The sequence below is a fragment of the Thalassophryne amazonica genome, chromosome 8 (assembly GCF_902500255.1).
Source record: "Thalassophryne amazonica chromosome 8, fThaAma1.1, whole genome shotgun sequence".
NCBI lineage: Eukaryota > Metazoa > Chordata > Actinopteri > Batrachoidiformes > Batrachoididae > Thalassophryne > Thalassophryne amazonica.
This window is the reverse complement of record NC_047110.1, coordinates 30,324,573-30,352,430: the sequence shown is the minus strand read 5'-3', so window position 1 is coordinate 30,352,430 and position 27,858 is coordinate 30,324,573. Positions and strand designations below refer to the sequence as shown.

The following is a 27,858-nucleotide window of genomic DNA, read 5'->3' as shown; positions in this document are numbered from 1 at the left end:
AAAATTTGCTGTAGAATTATTCAGACTGCAGCAAACACAAAATTGAACAAGAATTTGCTCCAGAATTGCACAATCAAAATAATAGTGGAGTTGCAGCACGACAGGCATCTGTGTTGACAGAAATATGGCTTTGTTAGTCAGAAATCAAACCCGACATCTGTGGTACCACTGATAGTGTATTGTCTTTGTTTATTCATATTTTTGTGGCCTCTTATGAACTTTGACCTTTTGATGTACTAGTATCATTGTAAATCCTCTTGTTCTGTTTGTTTTACCATATTGTAAACTTTCTCTTTCAGTCATGCAGGTATTCTGTCACAAATCATTCCTGCCTCCCTTCTCCACCCACTCCAACCTCCCTGTACTCGCTTCTTCACCTCTCTAGCGCACTCTGTATTAGATTGGACAGTTGACCCCAAGTATTTTAAACTCATCTATATTCACCATGGAAACATTAAAAAGATGAAGAGCATCACTTGCATTGTGAGGAAGCAACAGCATCAACATTTTGGCTATGTGGCATATTTCTCTGTGCATGATCCCATCCTGCACTCAGGTGCCTGAGTGTTGAGGAGCTCAGTGGCTGAAGAAAGCCAAGGTGTCACCCATGTTCCTGTGTATGGGGCATAGATGGTTATTTTAAAGATGTGAGGTTGGACGGGTTGGTTGTCTGGGTGCTTGCTATCCAGGACCGAAGTGGTTCCATGGTATTATGGATATGGTGAAGCACAGCAACATCGCATGCTCCCAGACTTGACCTGACGTTCACCATCTGTACTCCTTACAACCACACTATTTCACCATGCTCTCTTTCATTCACACACACGTTCTCTTACTCAAAGTGACTTTCACTCCCCTTCTCTTCAGAGCATATCTCCACCTCTCCATGCTAGTCTCGACCTGTTCTCTACTCTCACTACAGATCACAATGTCATCTGCAAACATCATAATCCATTGAGACTCCTGTCTGATCTCATCCATCATTCTGTCCATCACCACTGCAAACAAGAAAGGGCTCAGATCTAATCCTTGATGCAATCCCACCTCTACCTTGAATGCATGTGTCATTCCTACTGTACATCTCACTACTGTCACACTGTCCTTGTACATGTCCTGCACCACCCTTACAAATTTCTCTGCCACTCCAGACTTCCTCACACAATACCACAACTCTTCTCTTGGCACCCTGTCATAAGCTTTCTCTAAATCCAGAAACACACAATGTAACTCCTTCTGGCCTTCTCTATAGCTCTCCCTTAGCACACACATTGTAAATATTGCAACTGTTGTGCTCTTTCTCTGTATGAAACCATCTTGCTGCTTGTTGATACTCACCTCTTTTCAAAGTCTGCCTCCCATTACTCTTTCTAATAATTTCATGCTGTGGCTGATCAACTTTATGCCTCTGTAGTTACTGCAGCTCTACACATCACCCTTATACTTAAAAATTGTAACCAGTACTCTTGTTCTCACTCCTCAGGCATCTCCTCACTTTCCAAGACTTTGTTAAACACTCCACTACCATCTTTCCTAAACATTTCCGTGCCTCCACTGGTGTGCCATCTGGGCCAAATGCCTCTTCATAGCTGTACTCACTTCTTAACTGACTAATCTGTTGCACTTTCTGATTCACTATCTCCACAACAACCTACCTTCTCATCCTCTCATGTTCTTCAGTCATGAGCTCCTTAAAATACTCCCTTCACCTACTCAACACACTTTTCTTGCCATCACCTCCTTGGGGAGGTGATGCTCTAGTGGTTAAGCACTAGGCTTCAGACCAGAGGATCCTTGGTTCAAACCCCAGCCTGACCAGAAAATCACTAAGGGCCCTTGGGCAAGGTCCTTAATCCCTGAGTTGCTCCCGGTGGGTAGTGAGTGCCTTGCATGGCAGCACCCTGACATTGGTGTGTGAGTGTGTCTATGTGAATGGGTGAATGCGAGGCATAATTGTAAAACGCTTTGAGCATCTGATGCAGATGCAAAAGTGCTATATACCTAAATGCAGTCCATCTTTACCATTTCTTGCTTGTCAGCACATTTCCATCTGTATTCTTTATCACGCTAACCTGCTGCACATCCTTTCCAGTTCCTTCTGTGTGCCCAATTGGTACAAATCATTTTCTCCTTCTTTAGTGTTCAACTTTTTGTCCAGTTCACTATATGCCCTTTCCTTAGCCTTTGCCCACATCTCTTTTCACTTTACAACCCATCTTGTACCCCTGTCAACTGTCATCATCTCTCTGACTTTTCCCATCCATTCTGGACAACCTCTTTCTCCTCATACTTTCCTTTTCCTTTTATATAGGATATAGTCTACCTCTCTCTATCTTCCTCCACTCATACATCATCTTGTGTTCCTTCGTCTTCTTAAAATAAGTACTCAAAACAGCCATTTCCATCCTTTATGCAACACCTTCCTCCCCTTGCCCATCCATATTCCTCTCCTTGATACCATATCTGCTCATTAATTCCTCATCACCTCTGTTCCCTTCACCAACATGCCCATTGAAGTCCACTCCAGTCACCACTCTTTCGTCCTTGGGTTTTCTCTCTCTGTCACTTCATCTAACTCACTCTACCTTCTTTAGCTGGCAGCCTACTTGTGCGGCATGTGTACTGATGACATTCATCATCACCCCTTCAGTTTCTAACGTCACACTCATCACCCTTTCAGAGAATCATTTAACCTCCAACACACTCTTAATGTACTCTTCCAACACTCCAACATCATTTCTCCTCCCATTCACACCATGATACAACAGTTTGAGTCCACCTTCTTTTTAAGCTGCCATCAAAGCCAGGGCTTCCTGTATATACGGCTGTGCAAAATGCTCAAACTCTGTTTTAATAAAATAAATTATTGTCCGTATCCTGAACGTTGAAAAATGGCCGCACCTCACATCATCACCTCCATTCTGCCACTGCAGATGACACACAAAAAATTACTCATTGGATGAACTCAATTCAGTTATGAGCAGGATTTCCATCTAATACATATATGTAGCCCCAACTCAAATAAAGCACATCCATGCAAGACTTTAATTTAGTTGGGACTACATATATTCATTAGATGGAAATCCAGTCCAGTGAGTCAGGTTTTGGAATATGATATGACCGGTGTGACAGTTTTTCTGCTGCTACCATGTGAATGGAGCATAACTTTCTTCTTCTCTTGCTATCTATGGACATGTTTTCTGCTTCTTCGCCGCCCAACCATGCCCTAATTTCCACCCGCACTCTACACTAAAAAAATGACTCATTGGATGAACTCAATTTAATTATCAGCAGGATTTCCATCTAATAAATATATGTAGCCCAACTCAAATAAAGCACATCCATGTAAGATAACTTAATTTAATTACTGTATATTTATTAGTCCATTTCAATGAGTCAGTTTTTGAGTGTACTGGACAACTGCACCAGTTGCAGTCAACCCAGGCCTCGACTTATCCAGCACTGAAATTAGATTTGTAATCTGCCTTTTTGGTTTGGCAAAATTTACACCGGATGCCCTTCCTGACACAACCCTACTCATTTATATGGGCAGATTTCCCTGGCTTGTGCACTTAATGTGGCGGAGATTTGACCAAATTTACAGTGCACGGCCTTCGTCCTTCTATCCTCTTCATCTAGCCCTACTTGGGACCGGCACCCAGAATGCACTACACCCTGACAGATATGTATTCTTTGCAACGTGTTTTACAACAGTGCAAATCCGTGTGGCTGAGTTGGTGTCATGGTGAAGCTGATGTGACAATATGTTTTTAGTCAGAGCTGTGAGGAGATGAGACATGATCCAAACCCCCCCCCCCCCCCTCTCTCCCTCTCTCTCTCTCTCTCTCTCTCTCTCTCTCTCTCTCTCTCTCTCTCTCTCTCTCGGCCCCGCCCACCCCTCGTTGGCGCAGTGAGCATGTAGCGCCCCTCCCTGGTCGCACTGTGCCCGGCTGGTGCGGAAGGATGTTGCCGCATCCCGGCGCGGTGCGCACCGCCGGCAGGCTGTGTTCCTCTCTCGCTGTGCCAAACCTCTTCCTCTGTCCTCTTGCCTGCGCCTGACGCGCGCACACGCACCCGCTTTCCAGACGCACGTACGGCTCTCTTCTGAAGTGTCTCATCGTCCCCGACGGTACGTAAAAATAACCATCTTTGTGTCACAGTCAAGCTGATGTGTTTTCGGGATTTGCGCGCTGCTGCGGGGATGCTGCGTATTTTGTCCACAGTTGTTTTGGCCTTTGTTCTGCGATGTTTTAAACCTTAAACGGATGCAGCCGGTTTCACTTGTCGCATTTTTGTAGCGATCCAGAAACCACAGCCCCCCTCTCCCCTTCCGCCCCCATCTCGGTGGCGTAACGTGTGTGTGTGTGTGTGTGTGTGTGTGTGGGGGGGGGGGGGGGGGGGGGGGCATCCGACAATGTAAACTCGTCAAACAATCAGTTAAATCTCATCGGATTTCAGCAGATCCTCCAGCTAAAGTAACCGGATTAATGCAGGTGGCAGAACACGTGGTGCCTTTTTAACCTATTTTCTCTATTTAAAGACAGAGAAAGGACAGAGAAAGGACAGAGAAACTTGAATATAACACGCCCTTGCACCGACGAATGCAAACATACTTGTTTTTTTTTCTTAATCGATAGAAATGTGTCATCGGTTAAGGTGAGATATGTGAACGAGTAAAAAACTGAACAAAACGTAGAGATGAACCCAGCAACCCTGCTCATACTGAAAGAGGAAAATAATAATAATAATAAAAATAAACCGTGTAGTGAGTCAGTTGTGTTGTTGCCATGGTTTCCAGTTGGCAGGCTGGTAGTGTAAAAGGGAGTGAAGTCAGTGTGCTGCCTGTGTGTGGGACTGGGGACAGATGAGGACAAATCTGGATTTTGTTCACATCCTTTGAATGATGATTCATTCATGCTGAGCATACTGGCCTCTTTGTGTTACTGTTTGTCAGACAGACAGCTGCTATATTTCAGTCTTAGTTCAGTGTTATTAGATTAGAATCATGCGATAGCCCCGCCCCTGTCTCCTCCACTGTTTTTTTTTATTTAACTGGATTTTTCCAGTGACTCAGCAAAAGGATGTTTTACCCAGTCTGACTGTGTGGAAAAAGGGGATCTTGGAATAGGGTTTCATTTCTGTTTTGTTTTTTTTCTTGTTGTTTTGTTTGTTCTTCCAGACATTCCTTTCATGCGTCTGTGCATGTTTATGGATTGTTTATGGATTATTTATTATAATCTATGTAACGTACTAACTGTAATTAGGTTAAACAGAAGGTTTCTCAGTTGTCGCAAATGAGTTTGAAAAAGAAATTTGTGCATATATTTGTAGACATTTTTGTTTTGGCTACCATGGGATTGTGCAAGTACGCATCACTTCCGGCGAAGTGGCAAATCTGAAGGCAAGAATTCATACTTCCGTGACTGCCCGCCCAATGAAAACAAGCTCTGGCTGTATTGCTTGTCTGTTGAAATCAAATAAAATGGACTGCATTTATATAGCGCTTTTCCATCTGTATCAGACGATCAAACCGCTTTACAGTTATGTCTTAGATTCACACAGACACACACACCGATGTCAGGGTGCTGCCATGCAAGACGCTCGCTACACACTGGCAGCAACTTGGGGAATAAGCACCTTGCCCAAGGGCCCTTAGTGATTTTCTGGTCAGGCTGGGGTTTGAACCAAGGATCCTTCAGTCTGAAGCTCAGTGCTTAACCACTAGACCATCACCTCCCCAAATCAGCTGGTTTGGTTTTGTCTCTAACTTGCTTATAACGGCCAGCTGATAGCTATCATTGCCTGGAACGATGAGATTTATACACCAAGCTGATGAACCATTGTACGTTACATTGACTTTACTGACGAGTCTGACGTACAAAGTTCGGCGATTCGGCCAAAAATGGCCACAAGAGGGCACCTGGGTAAAGTCTTTGGCAACCCATAGGTTTGGCTGGGTAGCACACAGCTGATGTATCTAACTCATGTTCTCCCAAATGTGTGTCACAATAAAAGCATTTTAAGGTCACACCAGTAGCAGCTGCACTCAGAACACAGTTAAGAGCTTTATTGTGAAAGGGCAACGGCCATCGCTCAGGGTAACGTTAGCAGAATAACAAGGGGCTAACTATAAATTGTATAATGGACAAAGCCTGTCTGACAGCACGCATAGAGACCTGAAACAGCTGATATGAAGTTGGTGTGTAGGCATCGCCATGTTGGCCGCCCCTGCTGCACTGATTCCCAGTGAACTCAGTGGGTCAGCGTGTGAAGAAAAAACCCTGAACACACTCTTTGAGTCCAACACCTATGCTAACAGGCTCACCTCAGTTTGGGTCTTTGTTAAATTATGTTTTGGGGACTGTGCGGTGGTTCTCCTAACAGTTTGCTTTGGTATGGACATTAAAAGTTATATTTTCTCAGTAATCGTGCATTAAGTGGACCTAACGGAAGAAGTTGTGGACAGCTGCTAAACGTGCTAACACCATTAGCATACAACATTAAATTCATTCGGTATTTCCACATTTCTCATAATCCCCCTGCGCTTCCAGAATGCACTGCGGCGCCAGCAGAATTTTGGTGTCGCCGACCCAACGGTCCCCCGTAAAAATCAGTCTGCCCTGCCTTCACTGCGTATGCATCATTAGCTGTGGTTCATGGATTATCACCTTGTTTCTGGTTAAAACTGCACTCCAGTCATCATCTGTCTCAGCGACAAATATCTGAAGCTTTTGTACAACAATCATTTCCACATAAATTCAGCATTAATTCATCATAAAGGATGGAGGAAGAGATCAGAGCATCGCGGCTACACAAGTGGCTAGCTGATGCGTTCACTGCACATAGGCCATTTCAAAGCATCACCAAGTATCGCATTGTTTCTGCTGAAAACGGCCTTGTTTCTGCTTAAAACTGATTTTAGAATGATTTAAGAGGTTTTACCTTGTCATCTGATGGTTAATAATCCTATTAATCCATTTTATCGCTTTGGGGTGAAGACACGCTGTCTCAGACGAGCTTCTGAGCTCCGAAATGATGCATGCACAGTGGAGGCAAGGTGGACCAATTTTTAGGGGTGGACTGTTCGATCTGCAACACCGGCGTTTCAAAGCCATGTAAACAATGTCTAGCCAAGATGCGGATGTTGTCGATTCAGCGAGTTCACGAGCAATTGTGATGATGATACATTTTCCCAAATTGTGAGGGTTAACTAGAAGAGGTTTAGCACCTGTGATGATTGATAAGATTTTATCGATATTGATGCCATTATCGATTCTGCTTATCGATCCGATTCCTTATCGATTCCCTTATTGATACCTCGTGAATTTTGTTCTAAAAGTAGGCTTTACAGGTTTTCTATGTATTTCATTGAGTTTTAAAGTAAATAAATATGAAATTGGTCACTGTATCCTTGATCTCTGGATATAAATAAAAATAAACAAAACGGTGTTTCGCTTTGAAGTTATTAATTCCGACTGGACTCTATCATTCTAACTTGACTCGGCAGAGAGCCGCGCAGCGTTTGGAGCTGTGTGAACAGAACGGAGGACGATTCTCGTTTCTTTCTCACAACAAGACAGGAGTCCCAGTTAGTAACTTTAATCTGCACAAAAGTGACTCACGATTGACATATTCAGGGATGAAAGTGGTGAAAAACAAAAAAAGCTGAAACCCAAAATTACCCCCCAACACCACCTGCACAAAAATGTTTCAATTCTAGAAGCTCTGAAATGCAATCTGGGACTATTCCAGATGATAAACTGGAGTGAGTGCAGCATCCATTTACGTGAGAAAAACAACTTTCCTTATTCAAATTCATTCCAGTAGTATTCTGCTCTTACAAGGATGCAGCAGTTTTCTAGTTTGGCAGATAGTTCTGGAGGAACTCACTGAAGAAATTAACACATTGAAAATATGGTTTGACCGAAACAAATGGTCATTAAACTTAAATAAGACAGGGATGAAATGGAGGTGTAAGAGTCACTAGGTGTTCACAGGAAACACTTATTTATTTCTGTATGTATGTATTTATTTATTTATGTATGTTCGTTGTTAGTTGGTTTTATATTTTCTGTTGTGTTTCTATTCAGGTTCTTTTTGTCTCTTTCTCTAAAATTGTATATAATAAGTATATATTGTATATAATAATCATTAGATTATTAATATATAAATAAAAATAAATTTAAAAAATATTACAATTTGAAAACAAATGCACCCGAACGTGATGACATCTGCAACTGCTTAATGCTAACTTTTAACATTGAAAATGCCATAGACATGCTAACACGTTAGTATCGCTCCCGTTTTTAAGTTATAAAATACATCTATCAACTGTTTCAGAACACCATAACAGGTTGGTTTAACATAAAAAAGGTAAATAATGCTCACAGACGTATGCTCTTTAGGGTTTTAGCGGGGGAAATTAAGCGAAAGAAAGAAAGAATAAACTAAGCAATAGATCGAAGCATTGCCTCAATCTGCAAACCACTGCTTCGATTGGTTCAAGGTTCAAAGCAAAGCCGCGCTGCAGAAAAGTTGATTACGGACCCGCTGCAGGGTCTGTAATCAATGTAGAGAAATGATCATTTTCCTGACAAACACCCCCCCAAAATAACGGCCACTCTGAAGGACCAATAACAGAATCGTTAAGCAAATAGCTTATTGATGTCGGTGGATCGAATCATTTCTTAACGATACCCGAAAGGAACCGGTTCTTGATACCCATCCCTAGAAATTATGTCATATGTGTCATATTTTACCCGTTTAGCGCCCACCCCCAAATGAGACTGTGCTACCCTATCGCCTTGTTTCTGCTTAAAACTGACTTTAGAATGATTTAAGAGGTTTTACCCTGCTCATCTGATGGTTAATAATCCATTTGATCGCTTTGGCTGAAGAGACTTTGTCTCAGATGAGCAGCTGAGCTCCAAAATGAATGCACAGTGGAGGCAGGGTGAACCAAATTTTAGGGGCTGACCATTCGGTCTGCGACAATGGGTTAGAAAGAGCAGATGTGTGATGAATGGGAATAACACTGAGCTGATTCACAAATGGAAAGAAACGTTGCACATGTATCAGAAGGGCATTAGTGTTATCTTAATGATTTCCTAAATTTGTGTCTGTGTTATTTTCATGTTTTTTGTACACAAAAAGCAAATAGCATCACAGTGGATCATCCGGGATTCTGACATCAATAGTGAAATAATGAAATTACAGGGGTTTTTTTTTTTGGGGGGGGGGGGATATAAAAACAATCTCATAAGTCATGACTTTAGCATTGAAATTTGGTCCTCTTTTAAATTGTTTTCCATGAAATACCACATAATAATAATAATAATAATGATACTATATTTTATTTGTCTAGTAATTTTAATAATGATAAGAGACACTTTACAGGTTTAAAACAAAGCAAAACAAAAAGAAAACACTAAAAAATAACAAATGAAAATATTTAATTTAATATTTTACTTGAAAAATGCTTCATAAAAACTCACTCCAGTTATATAAAAATGATTTATGTAATTCTGAAATCAAGTTCATCTTTAAAAAAAAAACAACTTCTTGTTAAGTTAAATTGTGTGACTATGCCTGATTGATAGGCCATGTGAGCTGTTGATGAGAGTGATTCTTAGCAGTTTTATTACAACCCCAATTCCAGTGAAATTAGGACATTATGTAAATAAAAACAGAATACCATAATTTGCAAATCCTCTTCAACCTATATTCAATTGAATACACCACAAAGACAAGATATTTAATGTTCAAACTAGGGCTGCTCAGTTATGGAAAAAATCAGTATCACGATTATTTAGGTAAATATTGAAATCACGATTATTCAAACGATTATTTTTTTTTAGTTACACAATGCATTTATTCAGCATTTCTCTCACTCTAAAAAAAAATTGTTAGACTTGTCACAGGACTGCTCATTTATGGAGCAGTTTTCTGAAGAAAAATCCTTTTTGCTGTTTGTTTACCTCAGAATTTCTGATTACTGTTTAAAAAAGTTTAGAACACTTGTAATTAAAATAGCTAAATAAATCAATAAATGGTTCTTTAGAAACCTTTCATCTGTAAATTAAAACCACCTGTTATTTCAGATTAGATAATTTCTTGTTTAACATAAGGAACCTCGGACAAGTCTGGTAGATTATTTATCTCATATCATCAAGAAAAACAGACACTGTACATAAATACAAATGTTTATTAAAAATGTAACAATAAATAATTTAACAATGACTGCATTGTGATTGTAAAGTAGGATTTCTGTGACATAAACCTCATGAATCATGATGAATTTTTTTAATGGTCATTTCAACTTGTAATTTCGCCAAAATATGTAATTGCCTTTAATGTTGTTATCAGGACAGAGTCATTTCTAAAATATGAATTTGAGCACAATAAGTGGAGAGCGTCTACCTGTGCAAATGTCTTTGGACTTTTGATTCGTGGACATTTTTAATGATCCATTCATTTATTGTTAAAATATAAAATGAAACAGCTTTTTTAAAAGTAATAAAATAGTTGCTGTTGAAAGAGCCTTTTATTTAGAAGCAGGTGATGTTATGCTGGATTCTTGGGACCAGATGAAGGTCTCGTGGTTTTGCTGAAAGACACTATTGTCCTATTTTGAAGAGCAGAGATGTTTTCTTTCGACTAGACTTCGTGGTGTTCAACTCATCAATGGAAGTTTGGTGTTCTGCACAGCAAATGTTCCTGATTAGGACAAATAAAAATATTTCTTTAAATATAAAGAAACACTAAACAGTTTATATATAAAAAGGAAAAAAAAAACGGGGAAAAACGATGGGAAAAAAACGCCCGAAAAAATAAGTTATTTAAAGTTAAGCTTTTGTGGTGTCTGAAAAAAGCTGTAGCTTTATTTGGTAAAAATAAAAAAGACTGAACCATTTACAAATTAAAGCGTTCACTCAGATCAACTGTGCTAAAAGGCTAAGCTAATGTTAGCCGATCATTAAACCTTCAGAGCAGTTCAGTAAACGTCACGTTTTATTTTTACATTATTCTCACCTCGATAAAGCTGCAGAACTAAACTTCGTTGGGCAACCTGGGACTTCGCATATATCCAAAAAGTGGGAGATTTCGGACTGAGTGGGTTTGCTCCATCACCCCAGCTGCCTGCCTCGCTCTGCCCAGGAATGATGCCTGAAGGCCGGCTTCTCCATGCGGGTTGGCCCGCTGTCGCGGTTCAATCGATATCCCACCAAGCCGTCAGTCCTCCCTCGGTCGGCGTCACTCCGAAAAGTAGCTGAAAAAAGCTTCTCCCAGCAGGGTGATGGGAGACTCGTTCTACTGCTGTTTTTTAAAGCTTTTTTTGTGGTTCAGGCGACGCAAATTCAAGAAGGCGATCGCTGAACTTTTTTCATGTTGTGGAAACAGCCAGAGTGTGACGTAGCCGCAATCTCTGCCCCCTTGCCGCTTCCGAAGCGACGTGTCTGTCGTCATGCATCTTGGGACACGTTGACGGATTGGCCTGATGAAAGGCCCTTAAATCGTTTCACTCGATTATATGAGTTTGGAGATCATTTGATACAAATATCGATATGCAACACATTTCAAAAAAAGCTGGGACAGGGGCGACAAAAGACCAGGAAAGTTGATGAATGCTCAAAGAACACCTCTTTGGAACATTCCACAGGTGAACAGGTTAATTGGAAACAGGTGAGTGTCATGATTGGGTATAAAATGAGTATCCCCAAAAGGCTCAGCCATTCACAAGCAAAGACAGGGTGAGGAAAAGACTGACTTCACTAGTCTTAGTACAGTATTATAACCTCTGCATTTCCAGTATAATTCTTGAAAAGGTAGAATACAAACACTTAACACTATTACTCGTACTTTTTAAATAATAATTTCTATGATAGTTTACACAGTTCTCGCTGGCCTGATATGAAATTATATTTTTCACATGAGCCAGTCAGCACTCTCAGGTCCTCTGACCTTTTATACTAAAGCTGGTAAAGCTGCTTTCTGTTTTTATGCTCCCATTTGTTTCTCTGGCATCTCAGTCAATCTGTGATGTTCCCCCACAATGTCTCTTTTTTAAAGCAGGCTTAAAACATTTTTACTCGTAATAATTATTATCCCCCATACTTATGGCCTGACAGTCCAGGTTTTCCCACACACAGACAGCTTTGTGGTGACTCACCACAATGACATTTTAAGATAAGATAACATGAGTAAAGCTAAGTAAGAAGTATAAGATATGTTCATGTTCACAGGACTGTGCAGCGTCCGTGACAGCCTTTAGTGTCCCACTCATGCTCTTCTCTATCGTTCTACACTGTTCAGTTCAATCACCACCACAGAGCTGGAATCCTCATCAATTTGTACAGTTTGTTGGTACGATCAACACAATGCCACCTCTCCAACACACCCCAGTGTAGACGGTAAATTGTCCATGACAAACTGATAGAACATCTGTAGCAGCTGAGTGTATGGAGCCTTCTCAGAATGAAGAGTCTGCTCCGTGCTTTCCTGCAGAGGGCCTCGGTGTTGTCTGACCAGCACAAGTGGTTGTTAGAAGGTAGAGGGCTCTTGTGGCATGACAAGTCCACCATCAACTTGTCTCCCCAGCCTTCAATATCAAGCTGGAGTTGGTTGCTGTCGCACCAACTTATGAAGGTCCCTGTTCTTCTCCTGTACTACTCAAGTTGTCAGAAGACGTTGAAGGATGAAGAAATGTACTTCTGTTGGAAGACATAAGCTGAAAATGTCACTGGAGTTGATGCTTAATTAATTTAATAGGTATAACAATATTAACTTTGATATGGATTTTCCTTCTAATTACAAAAAGCCACTTTTCCACCTGTGGTTGGTTTGTTTTGTTCTGGATCAGGAGCTACAATGTCACAATGTGACAGTTTTGTACTTGGTCTGGTTTGCTTTCACACAGCAACATTTATAAGCAGTCCAAACCATGTTACAGTTGGGGAAATAAGTATTTGATCTGCTGTCAGTTTTGCAGGTTTTCCCACCTACAAAGAATGGAGAGGTCTGTAATTTTTATCATAGGTACACTTCAACTGTGAGAGACAGAATCTAAAAAAAAAAATCCAGAAAATTACAATGTATGATGTTTAAATAATGAATTTGCATTTTATTGCATGAAATAAGTATTTGACCACTTACCAAACAGCAAGAATTCTGGCTCTCACAGACCTGTTAATTTTTCTTTAAGAAGCCCTCTTATTCTGCACTCTTTACCTGTATTAATTGCACTTGTTTGAACTTGTTACTTGTATAAAAGACACCTGTTCACTCAATCAATCACACTCCAACCTGTCCACCATAGCCAAGACCAAAGAGCTGTCTAAGGACACCAGGGACAAAACTGTAGACCTGCACAAGGCTGGGATGGACTACAGGACAACAGGCAAGCAGCTTGGTAGAAGACAACAACTGTTATGATTATTTATTAGAGAGTGGAAGAAACACAAGATGACTTCCAATCTCCCTCGGTCTGGGATTCCATGCAAGATCTCACTTTGTGGGGTAAGGATGATTCTGAGAAAGCACAGAACTACACAGGAGGACCTGGTCAATGACCTGAAGAGACCTAGGACCACAGTCACAAAGATTACCATAGTAACACATGATGCCGTCATGGTTTAAAATCTTGCAGGACAGCAAGGTCCCCCTGCTCAAGCCAGCACGTGTCCAGGTCCATTTGAAGTTCACCAGTGACCATCTGGAGGATCCAGAGGAGGCATGGGAGAAGGTCATGTGGTCAGATGAGACCAAAATAGAGCTTTTTGGAATCAACTCCACTCGCCGTATTTGGAGGATGAGAACAACCCCAAGAACACCATCCCAACTGTGAAGCATGGGGGTGGAATCATCATTTTTCATTTTTGCACCGCATTGAAGGAAGGATGGATGGGGTCATGTATTGTGAGATTTTGCCAAACAACCTCCTTCCCTCAGTAAGTGCATTGAAGATGGGTCATGGCTGGGTATTCCAGCATGACAGTGACCCCAAACACACAGCCAGGGCAACTAAGGAGGGTCTCCGTAAGAAGCATTTCAAGGTCCTGGAGTGGCCTGGCCAGTCTCCAGACCTGAACTCAATAGAAAATCTTTGGAGGGAGCTGAAACTCCAAACCTGAAAGATCTGGAGAAGATCTGTATGGAGGAGTGGACCAAAATCTCTGCTGCAGTGTGTGAAAACTTGGTCAAGAACTACAGGAAATGTTTGACCTCTGTAATGGCAGACAAATTTTTCTGTACCAATTGTTAAGGTCTGTTTTTCTAGTGGATCAAATACTTATTTCATGCAATAAAATGCAAATTAATTATTTAAAAATCATACAATGTGTTTTTTTGGATTTTTTAGATTCTGTCTCTCACAGTTGAAGTGTACCTACAATAAAAAAATTACAGACCTCTCCATTCTTTGTAGGTGGGAAAACCTGCAAAATTGACAGTGGATCAAATACTTATTTCCCCCACTGTATATTCAAATGTTAGGACTCTGTCCACTCCATGATTGACATGTTAGGACACTGACCCCTCATTGAATGACATGTGGGGGTGTGCCCTCTCATTGCTCGACATGTTAGGACACTGTCCCATCCCCTCATTGGTTGACATTTTGGGACAGTGGCCCATCATTGGTTGATATATTAGGACACTGTCCTGCCATTGATTGATACATTGTTCCCTTATGATTGACATGTTAAGATAAGTGTCCCCTCATTGGTTGACATGGTGGAACAGTGTCCCCTTCTTGACTGACATGTTAGGACACTGTTCTGTCATTGATTGACATGTTAACGCACTGTCCCCTCATCATTGACAAGTTGGGACACTGTACCCTAATTGATTAACATATCAGGACAGTGTCCTGTTGAAGGCCCCCCCACGCTGTAGTACGGAAGTCGCTGTCTGACAAACAATACACGCAGTGAGTAAGCAAGAAAATGTTTAAAAAAAATGCTTTTTAAAAATCGATTCTTGGACATTTTGGATCGATTCAGAATCGGAATAAATAAGAATCGCGATTCGGATGTGAATCGATTTTTTTCCAACACCCCTATTTAGTATTGCTAGAACGGACGGGTGTAGAAGGTGGCAGCAATGCAACAGTAAGGATGCCAGCTCCTGTTAAACACCACAGAAGAGAGGTGTACAATTGATTTGTTCACAGAGACAGCCGTATGCACACGGAGGTTTTGCAGCCCTGCATGAAGTCAGTGGTGTGACTGAGTGGCACAGCGCGGGTCATTGTAATCTGCAAACAGCAGCTCAGTTATTTAAGGTGCAAGATTGAAAAAAATTGTCGGTCTTGTCGAACACTTTTAATCACTAGACCAACAAGATTTTTAACTAGATATTAGTTGAGCAGGAGAAAATATCAACTGGACATAGGTCCAAAGTTACTGGTCCATGTCCTCAGACCAGTGTATTTCTCTACCTCTGATCCGGATCATGAACTGGCATCACACCGGTATATCAACAAGGTCTTGGACAAATGGCAGTTGGCTCCATAAATAATGAGATAACTAGCACGTTGTCCGTGGGGATCCACGGGCTCTACATTGGGTAGCGTTTATAAAATAAGTAGCTGACATTTTTCAAGGGTGGTAATAAATTATGAAAAGTTTCTCTAATGATTTGGAATAGCGTGTTAGTCCAGAATGTAATTATCAGTGTCCAGTGTTCACTGTTGTTATGTAATATCCATATTTTCTCCAAAAATATTAGTCCTATGAACGTTCCATTTTGGGTGGTGTTCATCCTTGACCCAAAATACATAAGCCTACCAAATAGCAAATGTCAGCTCTCCACAGTTTCTCTGTGATCGAAGCCATACACATGGCCACTTGGCTTTTAATATATAGATGTCATTATATCATAATTGGTGAACCACAATGCAATGTGGAGAGTAGCCAGTTTACATGCAGAAAGGTCCCAGATGGGTTTAAACCCACTACTTAGTACACGTGAATATGAATTAGTGACCTGCACTTAGACGCAGTATTAAATTACTAAATGTTGCACCATTAATTAACGGGTTAAGCATCAATATTGTATACATGGATAATTTGCAACCCAGATTTAACTGCATGTTTACAAATCAGTAAGTCATGTTTATTAGAGAAGGCGCTTATTTGTTAATCTTGAAGGATTTAGGATTGTGATGGACACACACTTGCTCACAGATTATCTGCAGGCTAGTTTAGCATGACAGAGAGGCGAGAAACCACACACAGATCATATGACAGGGCAGCACTTTGTTTACAGAACATGCTTGGATGGCCACACGTACATGCGCACGCACGCACACACACACACACACACATTTTTAGTGCCATTCATTGCCTCTAAATGTCTTAACGACTGCCCATTATAGGCACCGAAGCCCTGATGGCCTCCCAAGAATACTTTCCAGGGCCCAAAATACACATCGCTGTGATTATTGACATACTTCATTAGTCCACATTATTAAAACAGTCGCTGACTTTAAAACAGTCATTTTGATGACTGATTTCAATTCAGTTTTCTCTTGACACCACAGAACCACCTCGGATCCTAGGTAGAAAATCAGTCCATTCCCACATCTGTAAAATAATTATCTGTCTGCCACAGCCGGGTGAAACATGGGCGTCCCCATGGTCTTCTCCAGCTACTGGGGCCTTCAACACTCAGGCACCTGCATGCTGGATCATGCACAGAGAAATAGGCCACTTGGCCAAAATGTTGAATGTGATTCTCCCTCTCAATGCAAGTGATACTCTTCACCTTAGTCTCTCCTGGTAACCATTTGTTTGATTCAAAGTCATTCGAGCAGTACCCAAGGATCCTCCAAAGGCACTTAGTATCCAGAATATCTTGGCTAGCACCTAGGTCTCACAACCATACAGCAAGACAGGGAGAACCAGGACCCTTAAGACGTTAACCTCCATTTACCAGCAAATATACAACCTGGTCTCACTGCAAGTCGTGATTCAGCAGCACGAAATATACATTAATGTATTGGTTCATGATATTGTGATGAAAAGCGCCTCATTTTTGTCACGGCAGCACGATTTCATTCTAATTCATTCCGTGATGGCTGCACGAAATTACAAGTGAAGCGGGGTGTCTGGGGGTGGTTATTGTTAGGGTTGGGGAGGACTAGGCTTAGGTTATGGTTAAGGTTAGGGTTGGGGGTAGTAGTAGGCTTAGTAATAGTGAGTTAAAAAAAAAACAGTCATGAAAATTTGACTCATTTCGTGCTGGGAGCATGAAAAAAAAACAAAAACCTGAGACTGGGCTGAAATATATTGTGATCTCCAAATACCTCTGGATTGACAATCTGAAATTACTTTTTTTTTTCGCTGAAATTGATCTCATACCAATACAGCAACCAAGATGATGAGTCAATATATAGACTATACAAAGGATCTATAACAACTTTATCTAGTCTGTTTGAAGGGCACACTGGCACATGCTTGATTTGGATCTTTGCACCTTCACTCTGCAGTTTAGTCTGCTTGTGCTGCAGTTGTGCTTTCTGATCTCCCTTGGAGTATTTTCCATAGGGCAGCCCACACATTAAAGTTGTTAAAAACTCTTTCCAAAAAAGGAAGAATTTTCCCATCAGTGGTTATTATGTGTATGTTTGTCTGCAAGATTCTTCCTCTGGGTCATCTGTCTCAGAAACAAGATATAGGGCTGCACTATTTAAAGAAAAACTCATATTCCAGTTATTGTGGAAAATTTGTGATTGCGATTTCGGATTGCAATATAGTGAATGTATGTTGTTTTTTGTGTAATTGAACAGTCAGGTCCATAAGTATTTTGATAGTGTTCTGGTTTTATTAAGTTTGCCTCTGCTCACCACCACAGTGGATTTGAAATGATCCATTAAGATGTTCGTGTGGTGTTGACTTTCAGCCTTAAAGTGGTTTAACAAAAATATCTCAATCATTTAGGAATTACAGCACATTTTTATCCAGAGTTCCTCCATGGTCAAAGGTCGTAAGTAATTAGACAAAGTCATTATTGTTAATACAAATGGTCACATTTACAACTGGTTTTCTATAGTCAAGTGATGGATACATATACATTTCCAAATCACTGAAAATGTCTTGGACTTCATTTCCAACAGTCATTAAGAAACACAGTGTGGTACTGTACGGTAAATCTGTCTGGTGGGCTGTGCAAGAAAGAAGATAGTGACACCAGGCTGTGCATCCTCAAACCTCCATAACTGTGTGGCAGAAGCTCCCTTGCTCAAACTAAAATCAAGGCCTGAAATAGTCTGTTTTGGGTCTCCATGATGAATGTCACAATGTTCCTTACAATGCATCCAGAAAGTATTCACAGCGCTGCACTTTTTCAACATTTTTATGTTACTGTCTTATTCTAATAAAATGGATGAAATTCTTTTTTTTTTTTTCCCCTCAAAATTCTACACGTAATACAAATCTGGGGAAGGGTACAGAAACATTTCTGCTCCATTGACGGTCCCAATGAGCACAGTGGCCTCCATCATCTGTAAATGGAAGACGTTCAGGTCCACCAGGACTCTTCCTAGAGCTGGCCGCCCGTCTAAACTGAACAATCAGGGGAGAAGGGCCTTGGTGACCAAGAACCTGATGGTCACTCTGTCAGAGCTCCATCATTCCTCTGTGGAGAGAAGAAAACCTTTCCAATAGGACAACCATCTCTGCAGCAATCCACCAATCAGGCCTGTATGGTAGAGTGGCCAGATGGAAGTCACTCCTTAGTAAAAGGCAGATGGCAGCCCACCTGGAATTTGCCAAAAGGTACCTGAAGGACTTTCAGACCATGAGAAATAAAAAAGGCTGGTCTGGTGAAACAAAGATTGAACTCTTTAGTGTGCATGCCAGGCATCATGTTTGGTGGAAACAAGGCACCATCCCTACAGTGAAGCATGGTGGTAGCAGCATCATGCTGTGGTGATGTTTTTCAGTGGCAGGAACTGGGAGACTAATCAGGATGGAGGGAAAGATGGATGCAACACTGTACAGGGACATCCTGGATGAAAACCTGCTCCAGAGCGCTCTTGACCTCAGACTGGGACGATGGTCCATCTTTCAGCAGGACAATGAACCAAAGCACACAGTCAGCATGTCAAAGGAGTGGCTTCAAGACAACTCTGTGAATGTCCCTGAGTGGCCCAGCCAGAGCCCAGACCTGAATCTGATTGAAAATCTCTGGAGAGATCTGAAAATGGCTATGCACAGATGCTCCCCATCCAACCTGATGGAGCTTAAGAGATGCTGCAAATGTGCAAAACTGCCCAAAGGTAGGTGCCGGACTGGAGGAGGTGCAGAGATGTCTGGCTGCACGTGAGTCTCCGCTCGCTCCTCTGGTTGCTCTGGCTCAGACTCGTTCTCCCGCTTACCGGTTACAACAGCAGGTGGAACACCTGCAGGAGCATCTTGAGGAGCTTTAGCAGGAACTATGGAACAACATTTGGAGCCGTGTTTAATTGTGCGCACGTGACAGAAAACTGATTTGTCGTGGCACGCAGTGAAATGTGATGCCGCGTTACAAGTCATGTCAAAACTTGACAGTTTCCGCGTCACTTCGTAATAACGCGTGACAGTTTGGGCTCCAAGAACCATCACAGGAACCACTACGAACGTTGTCACGTTCTGTTAAGGATCAATACTCAAGATGGAGCAATACACTCAGTTGCGACCTCCATGATGTGGGACAAAATGAGGGTGGTGTGTGACATTCGTGGAAGATTTTTTGACAGGCAAAAACATGCTCCAAGAATATCACGCACCAACACGCACTATTAAGAAACCTATTCAGATGCGTTAAGTCACATTAAGAATGTCAGGAATGTGTCACGAATGACAGAAAAATGACATTCGTAACGCGTCTTGGTTATGTGTAAACGCACCTTCACATTACAAAATGTGGAAAAAGTGAAGCACTGTGAATACGTACTTTCTGGATGCACTGTAGGTAGACTCCTGCTTACTGTGAAACCCACCCAGTAGTTCAGTTTGCAGTCAGTGACATGACTGCACAGTCTGTGGGAGAGAGACGGAGATTCAGCACCGATCTAAAAGGGGATGGGGGGGGGGGGGGGGGGGGTGGAGTGTCCATGGTGCCCGAAAGAGCTCTTTTCTATTTAAAGGAGAAGTTTGACATTTTTCAACCCAGGCTATATTTTTAAATGTTTTGGAGGGGTCGCTTCTTCCCCTGGCACAAATAATCATTTACTCATTGCATTACTGATTTAGAACAGACACTAATGTGTTATGCAATCAGAAACTTAGAGTAAGCTGCTTCTTGTTGCCACTGAACAGGCAAAATGTAATTAGAAGTGTCCTGTTGCACACATTTCCCTCACTAAATATAAACAAACTTTTTAAGATGACCTATTGTATAGTTAGCCACTTACCTTAGCCTAGCCATCATCCCCTGTGGCATTTGATACTGTGTTATTATAAGTCAGTTGGAAAGAATGGGCTGTGTCTTACAGAATAAACACCTTCCAAGCAGAGGTGGAAAACCCTGGCTTCAGTAAGTAAAAGTAGAAACCTGTGCACCTAACGTGGGTGATTTCACTGATCGTCTACCTGCCTGAAGAGTTGAGCTAATTAGAATCAGCTGGTTTAGTGGATGGTTGGACTTTTCCTCACTGAAACCGGTGTAACAGTTTATCTTCCCCCCTGGATGATTTCACCACGGGGGAAGATATCCTAGGATATCTTCTCCCCCGGGGGGAGTTGTCCTAGGATATGTTACTCCCACCCTGGATATCTTCCCCAACACCCCTCCCCCCCAGTATCATTTTGGCAGGATATGTTTGTCAGTTTGTATGTTTGTTTGTTTGTAATCATTGCATTTTTCACCTTTAACTCGCTGTGCAGCACAGAGTTTACATCGCAGACTCTTGCAACTTCACATATAGTAGCCATGGTAAGGTACCTTTCAGTACACAAAGGATCAAGCTCAAGGTCAAAGGTCAAGGTCACAGGAAGGTCAAACACTAAATTCAACTAAACAACTTTCCTGGTCGCAATTTTTCAAATTTTGCCTCCAAATTTGACATGCACATAGTGATAGGCCTTGCTTATAAGCCATTACCTGGGATAAGCGATTGGCCTTCAGGGTTTCGCTTGAGGTTAAATGTCACCTAAATTAGGTCAAACATCAGATTACAGTAAAACATGCCATGTAATACACCAAATTAATAATATTTTATGATTACATTAGTACTAGCAGAATATAGTTATATGATTACAAATAGATAAAACTTGAATTAAGTAAAATGTTCAGTACAGCAAACTATTGCTATCATACTGGGTGTTGAAAACTAACAGAAATGTATTGTTTGCTTATTATCATATTGTCAGTATAATAAGAAGTAAACTGATTTTTGCAGGGTAGAGAAAGATCTGTTCCAGGAACTTTGTTCTTTTGAATAAATGTCACCTAAATTAGGTCAAACTTCAGATTACAGCAAACTATTGCTATCATACTGGGTGTTGAAAAACTAACAGAAATGTATTGTTTGCTTATTATCACCATCTCTGGTTCTCAGCAATTGACTTGTAAATACTCAATGGACAACAGCACCAGTCAACAGCTAAAATGTTAATCCAACCCAGCACACTTCATGTTATTCACGTAACCCAAGTACGTGTCAATTACGCAAATTTGGTAGAATATGTTAGCTGAATTTCCATGTTTATTGCGATGTTATAGTTACGTGTTTTTTATGTATGTTGAATATACGTGTTGAAAAACATGTAATTTTCACAAAAAAATTAACCCAACACATATTTCATAATTTCATTTATTTTACAGGTATACACTGAAAATTTAACTCAGTTTAGATAACATAACTGAATGGCAGCTCATGTTTTGTTTTCAAATAATTGCAAAAAGTAAAGAATTGTCAATCGAAACATTCCTAACAACAGTATGTACAACTTTTCTAACTTTTGAAATACAAGTTTATTCTAAACATATTTAGTTTCAGGGTAAATAATCTTCTTCTTCTTCTTCCACACTCAGTGACGGATGGCACCATCTTAAGGTGCATTTGCTGCCACCTACCGGGCTGGTGTGTGATGGCTAAGACTCTACAAAATTCTAGCTCCTGACAGCCACAGTCATTTGCTTAGATGCATGGGTAATGCTTGCACGCAATGATACGAATTATGCCGATTCATAACGTTTCACACTTGTAGAATCTACGTTGAAAACATGTGAACACTGTCATGAAAAATTTGTTTTGAGTTTTTGATGTACTCTCTACGTAGCATTTATGTAAATATCACGTGGGGATACATAACTAGCTTATGATGGGTCCTATCTACATATATTTTATGTACATGTGCCTGCTGGGAAGTAGCAAATTGGTGCAATCGGTCATCTTCAAAAGTTTATTTACGTTTAGTTTACCTCCACAGGGAAACTGTCTGTGCACCCAGACACCTAATGATGTTTTTGCCTCTTCAGTGGTGACAAGAAACTGTTTATTCTCAGAATTTCTGTTTGCCTCAACCATTGACATTCATTTGTCAGTTAGCCCATGGCAGTGTTTCAGTTCACCAACCTTACCAACCACCATGAACAAGCATGTAGGCAACAATGGTCAGGAAAGACTCCCTCTGGTGTTTTTGAGCAAGAAACCTGAAGAATAGCAGACTCAGAGGGCCAACTGCTTAGGCGACACTGTAATAATAACTAGAGTGCCCCACTCGTGGAGCACAAACCTCCACCAACACTAGTTTCCAATTCCACAAAATTTTACCTTGGAAAACATTTTCAATGTCAAAGTCCTGTTAGAAGTGGGTTTTTATAAACACAATTAGATGTGATCAAATGTCAGGTGGTTGATTCATGCACTTGAATCAAAGTTTTTTACTTTTTTGGTTTATGAATTCTTTAGATAATTTTCACAGAACATTGGTTCTCTCTGCTATGCACAATTTGTCATTGCATTTTGGCACTTGGTTTCCAACTGATAACTGGAAGATAGACAGACAGGCACCTCCATCCAGTTGTGGTGGTTTAGGTAAATCCATAACAGAAAAATGAGAGTGACTGAGGCACTCTTGATTGAGATATAATGGAAAATATACAATAAATGGGCCTTTCAGTGTTAAATTCAGATGGCCACAAAATCCATATCAGATCTGGATCAAACTGTCAGGTGATAGTGACTGCCAGTCTGCACCTCACGGGCAAATATGAGAGTGATTGGGGCATGTTTGATTAAGATAATGTAAAATATACATTAAACGGGGTTTTCAGTGTTAAAGTTAAATGGTCACAAAATCTCTAATCTGGATCAGATCCGTATCAATTGATAAAGGATACCATCCTACATAATACTCTCAGCTATGGAAGAAATTTGATCTTTTTTGACAGAGTTGGTACAAATCCTTGTTATAGATCGATACCTAATATGCATATTGTAATTTTGTACAAGATTGACATGTCTGTCTGTATCTGTCTGTCTGTCTGTCTTTGTCCATCCATCTGACCGTCCCAAAAGAGTATAAGCATTCCAAAATCAAGTCCTCATACTTTCAGGATGAATTTAATGAAACTTGGTACAAGTCCTTGCTATAGGTTGGTAATATGTGTATTTTCATATTGTTCCAGTTGGGCTCATTTTACCAGAGTTATGGACCTTGATTAACAAAGCTTGGGTCAGTTTCATGCTTGGGTGCCTGCATTCTGAAATCAACTCCTCTCACATTTTTAGTAGGAATTTCATGTAACTTGTTACAAATCCTTGTTATAGGTTGATAATATGCATATTGTAATATTGTACAAAACTGACACATTTTGGCAGAGTTAAGCTCCTTGATTAACAACTGTAGACACTACCAATTTCATGAGTTGGTTCCTGCATTCTGAAATCAACTTCTCTCACATTTTTAGCAGGAATTTCAGTTAACCTGGTACAAGATTTTTGTCCTGAGTGAAAGATGATCAAAATATAAAACATAGACTGAAAAATGTAGAGCAAAATCACTAGCATTAAATTAAAACTTAACACTTCAGAAGAGTTAACACTAAAAAGAGTGGGCAGTTTCTCGTGTTAAAGGCAGATTTTGCTATGTATCCAGCCTCCCCTTTAACAGTCACAGAAACAGGTTGTTTCTTTGAGATCTGAACTTTTTTTTTTTGGGGGGGGGGGGGGGGGTGTTTGTATGGGGGTCAGGGGGTGGTATTTTGGCTCCAAACTTTTGTTTGGCCTGTTTATGCACTGAGGTGTTGTCGCCTGATTGCCGTTTTTTTTAAGCATGTTTCAAATTGTTTTACTGTTGTTATTTCTGTTGCTCACTGTCATATATGCAAAAGGTCCAGTTGCCTTATCTGCTCTCCACAGACTGACAGGGCAGCCAGGAGGTCATGGCTTTAATGCCAGCATCCATCAGCAGCCTCTACCTGCTCAGCAGAGATAAGGACATGTGCCACATATGGTACTTAATATAGTAGAGAAATCATATTTGGAGCATTTATGGATGGAACGGGAAAACATCATGAGGCTATATCACAGCGTGACCGGCACATTATTTGAAGAAAATTGTATCTAAAGAGTCTAAAGTTAATTTGCTGGCTGATTGGACCTGATGGAATTTGTAGATCACGATTTAATCCAGTGTCACAATTTTTTTTTTTCAGTTTGCTTGAAACTTGCCCTGATTGCTAACAGTGCTGTACGACACTACTTTGACCAGAGATTACACCCATTTTCAAACCCTGATTTGGTATCAGATTCACTCTCCCCAACAAAAATGTACACAGTCAGGTATCAAAAATTTAAAATGGTAAACAGCCCTTTGAACTGCAACCAATACATACTGCTGCTATTGCAGATGAGGAAAAATGTATTATCCCCAATTAAATTTAACATTCTTTTCAAACTTTTCCCAAATGCTTTTTCAACAGAGCAAGAAATTTGCAAGCATTTCTAAACATCATAATTTCATTTTGGATGCTCACATTATTACCCGAGGCCATCAAATATGGCCATCGGGTATTATGAAGGCTTTTTGTCTGTCCGTCTGTTTGTGGTCAGCATAAGTCCAGTCCTATTACTACCAGGGTCTTCAAATTGATGGGGAACATTCTTGGGACACAGACCTTGGACAATTTCAAAGATGGTTAACCTGGACCTATTCTAAGAGGTATTTTAAAATGTCACATTCTGCTCTGAGTTTTTATGGTATGATCTCATGGACGTTAGTGTGATGATCTCACGGATGTTAGCGTGGTGATGTCACTTCCTGGTGTCGCTAGCTGCTAACTTTGCTTAGTTTCGGGCTAGAAATAACATCTTTCTCATATATTATGTAAAAACTAGCTAGAAATAAACACTTCAAATAAACACTTCAAAAACTTAAAACGCTGTTTTTGTAAACTGATAACACCTCTGGAAGGATTTACAAAACATTTAGTGGACGTTGGCGTGGTGAGGACGCAGGCTGGTAGCTAGCTGCAAGCTCTGTTTCGTTTGTGTGTAAATATAACTTTAATAATCTTTCATATGTTATGTAAATGCTAGTGAGAAATAAAACATTTCTAAAATGGAAAATGCTATTTTTGGAACCTAATATTTGATGTTCAAACTGACAGATGCAACACATTTCAAAAAAGCTGGGACAGGGGCAAAGACTGGGAAATTTGACGAACGCTCAAAGAATACCTATTTGGAACATTCTACAGTTGAACAGGTTAATTGGAAACCGGTGAGTTGCATGAGTGATTTATAAGACATTGAGCAGACGTTAGCGGGCACAGAGGGTGATCTACCCTTGATTTGCACAACTTCCGCGCTTGTCAAAAGCTCATGTAAACGCACATGCAAAGCCTCCTGCAGATGCCATTAAAACGTAGATATTGTTTTTGATTGATTGATTGATAGAGGGGCTTTATTGAACATGTACAAATTGTACGTAAGACAATTCGAACTTAATAATTAAACAACTGCAGATTATAAAGAACACAGTTCTCATATGGCCAAGGGTATTTTAGCATTGCATTATATTTTTACTTTGCACACAGAAACAAAATTATTTCGGAAAAGCCAAAAACTACCAGAATCAAAATTATTAGCCTCCAGTGATGCTAATAGTCAGTTGTGTGTCCTTTTTGCTGGATAACACCATGCAGCCATATGTTGTAGTTTTCAACAAGTCTCAAACATGTCTCCTGAGGAATCCCAGCCCATTGTTCTTTGGCGAATCTCTCAAGCTCCTCCAGATTTGATGGTCTTGTGGTATGGACCTTGGTCTACTGTTCACCCCACAGATTTTCAGTGGGATTCAAGTCATGACTTTGTGTCAGCCAGTCAGTAATGTTCACTTTCATCTTTTGGTGGTAGTTCCTCACCAGAAGCAACATGTTTCTAGGTTGTTGTCGTGTTGGAAGACAAAGCAATGACCCAGACCCAGTTTTGCTGTTGACTGTTTAAGGTTTTCTTTCATAATCTTCACACATCCTCCTTTCTTCATGATTCCTTGTACTTTGAGGTGATGCCCAGTTCCAGATGCACTGAATCATCCCCACAGCATAATACTCCTACCACTGTGTTTCACTGTAGGGTAGTGTTCCTTCTTTCTCCAAACATAAGCAACATCTCTATGACGAGAGAGCTCAAATTTAATCTCATCTGACCAAAGGACACACTTCCAGTATGCACAATCTTTCTCCAGGTTGTCCTTAGCATACAACCCCAATTCCAATGAAGTTGGGACATTGTGTGAAATGTAAATAAACACAGAATACAATGATTTGCAAATCCTCTTCAACCTATATTCAATTGAATACACCACAAAGACAAGCTATTTAATGTTCATACTGGTAGACTTTTTGTTTTTGTGCAAATAATTGCTCATTTTGAAATGGATGCATTTCAAAAAAGCTGGGACAGGGGCAACAAAAGACTGAGAAAGTTGATGAATGCTGTAAGAATACCTGTTTGGAACATTCCACAGGTGAACAGGGAAACTGGAAACAGGTGAGTGTCATGATTGGGTATAAAAGGAGCATCCCCAAAAGGCTCAGCCGTTCACAAACAAAGATGGGGCAAGGATCACCACTTTGTGAACATCTGCATGAAAAAATAGTCCAACAGTTTAAGAACAATGTTTCTCAACGTTTAATTGCAAGGAATTTAGGGATTCCATCATCTACAGTCCATAATATAATCAGAAGATTCAGAGAATCTGGAGAACTTTCTATACATAAGCGGCAAGGCTGAAAACCAACATTGAATGCCCATGACCTTTAATCCCTCAGGCGGCACCGCATTAAAAACCAACATCATTGTGTAAAGGATCTTACCGCGTGGGCTCAGGAACACTTCAGAAAACCATTGTCATTTAACACAGTTCGTCTCTACATCTACAAGTGCAAGTTAACACTCTACCATGCAAAGCGAAAGCTATACATCAACAACATCCAGAAATGCACCACCTTCTCTGGGCCCAAGCTCATTTGAAATGGACAGACGCAAAGTGGAAAAGTGTGCTGTGGCCTTATGGGTCCACATTTCAAATTGTTTTTGGAAATCACGGACATTGTGTCCTCCAGACAAAAGAGGAAAAAGACCAATTCAGATTGTTACCAGCTTAAAGTTCAAAAGCCAGCATCTGTGATGGTATGGGGGTGTGTTATTGCCCATGGCATGGGCAACTTACACATCTGTGATTGTACCTGTGATTGGAGCAACACATGATGCCATCCAAGCAACGTCTTTTTCAGGGATGTCCCTGCTTATTTCAGCAAGACAATGCCAAGTCACATTCTGCACGTTACAACAACGTGGCTTCGTAGTAAAAGAGTGCGGGTACTAGACTGGCCTGCCTGCAGTCCAGACCTGTCGTCCATTGAAAA

At 40.7% G+C, this 27,858-nt stretch overlaps 1 protein-coding gene across 1 annotated transcript in view; it reads left to right on the top strand.

The window, feature by feature from the left end:
- map1ab (microtubule-associated protein 1Ab) overlaps window positions 1-27,858 on the top strand; it is a 267,674-nt gene that overhangs the window by 166,684 nt on the left and 73,132 nt on the right. The gene's annotated exons all lie outside the window — the stretch shown is intronic.